This window comes from Manis pentadactyla, chromosome 10 (assembly GCF_030020395.1).
Source record: "Manis pentadactyla isolate mManPen7 chromosome 10, mManPen7.hap1, whole genome shotgun sequence".
In the NCBI taxonomy this organism is placed as follows: Eukaryota; Metazoa; Chordata; class Mammalia; order Pholidota; family Manidae; genus Manis; species Manis pentadactyla.
Window position 1 is genome coordinate 91,723,047 of NC_080028.1, and position 2,072 is coordinate 91,725,118.

The following is a 2,072-nucleotide window of genomic DNA, read 5'->3' on the forward strand; positions in this document are numbered from 1 at the left end:
TTATATAATCGCTAAGGGCCACTACCCCATCTAGAGGGCACCCCACAGCCTTCATGGGTGGTCTTTCCCAACTTACTCTCCTAACAGACATTACTGAGGTTCTGATTTCCACTGGGGCATGGATGGCTGGGAGGTCCCATGGTTCCAAGGGCTGGACACTCCCTCATGTGCCTCCCTTCCTCTGGTGCCACAGCCTTGCCCTCCCTGCAGAGGGCTGACAAATGGCCCTTAAGACTATAAAAATTCTGGAAGTAAATACTACAGTTACCATTCATTTCCAAGAAACAGTGGAGAAAGCAGATGGAGCAAAGGGGTTGTGGAGAGCTAGAATGTGCTCCTTGCCTGGTTCCCCAGCTCTGTCCTCTCAGTGCCAACTGGCAGCCAGGACTCAGGCTGCACAACAGTCAAGGAACTAGAAAGTTTCCATTAGAGAGGAGATAGATGCACGCTCTTTCCATTTAGCTCAGCTTGCTGTGCTAATTCCTCTCATTCCCCGAGCCCTCAATGCTCCCTCCTAAGAGCCCTCCACCCACCAGCACTCTGAAAGGATCAAGGGACATAACTGAGGAGAGGGCAGTCCTCACAGAGAATGCTGGGTACAACTGACTGACATAGTGTTCACAACATTAGACGGGAAGGTTTTTAATGGCATGAAAATGTCTTTAATCACGGGAGCTAAACTGTGCGGTGCAGGTTCAAGGTGATGGAGATGTTCTTGTTCTACATCTGCATTTTCATCTCACTTAGATTAATTCGTATTTTAATTGCTTCTCTCCCTGATTGAAGTGCCAAAGAGGAGCACTTTCATTCCTTTGATCCCACATTCTCCCAGGCGCAGCCAAGGTCAGGCTGGGGTGCAGGAGCCCTCCTGCGGGAGAATTTCCAAGAAGGGCACCAGGAGGTTGGCACTCCTTGTGAGCACTGATGCTCCCCCAGGGGCAGGAGGGCTGGTGTGGATGGGAGCAAGGCCAAGCTGGTGTCACGGCCAGCGACACAGCAGAGGGCTTTTTAAGCCAGCCTGGGCAGCAGAGAAGGGACGTGGTGGAGTCATCAAAAATAAGCAGTCACTCAGCTCTGGGGTTTGGACCCTGTTTGGGTTCACCTTCAGGCCATGATGTCACTAAGAATGTGGCTCATACCTGTCTGTCACCTGGCAGGGTCTCCAAGTCTTCTGAACTGACCTCACTTTGCCCTTTAGTAGGCGAAGAAAAATATCCCTTTTGCAAAATCTCTGGTTTCTGAAGGGACCACATGTCTGTGTCTTTTGGCCCCACTTGTTCTGATATCCTGCCCCTGTTCAGGTCTCTCCCCAGTGGGTCACTCCCTTCTCTCTACCCAGAGGAAGCAAATAGGCAAGGTACTCCCCCCTAACAGATAAATCTAAGGGTAGTTGTGTGGAACAGAAGAGTCCCTGAAGGTCAGTCTGACAGCAAACCCTCCAGACGTGAGTGTTAGATGACGTGTTTCTTAAAAGCTCCAGGGCCATCCTCCACAGCGGGATTCCTCAGGAGCCGGCTTCTCTCCTGACTGGACAACGCCATGCCTGTTCTGGCAGATAGTTTCTCATCTTCTCATCTCAGGTCCCTGCATTCGTCCCCCAGGACTGCCATAACAAAGTACCACAAGCTGTGCGGCTTAAACAACAGGCATTTATTACTGTCTCTAGAAGCCTGCGATCAAGCTGTTGGTAGGCAGGGCCATGCTCCCTCTGAAACCTGCAGAGAGACCCCCTTCCTTGCCTCTTCCTAGCTTCTGGTGGTGGCCGTCAACCCTGTTCTTCCTTGGCGTGCAGCTCATCACCCCCAGGCTCTGCCTCTGTGTGCTCTGGTGTTCTGCTGTGTCTCCTCGGGCATTGCCACTTCTCCTGCATGTGTCTGTGGCCCCCAATTTCCCTTGTCTTATAAGGACACCAGTCACTGGATTAGGATCCACCCTATGCCAATATGATGTCATTCAAACTTGGTTACATCTGCAAATGAAAATAAACAATTTTTAATAAAAAAAAATCTATTTCCAAACAAAAGCACACTCATAGGTATTCATTCATAAGAGCATTCATAGGAGTTTAGTAC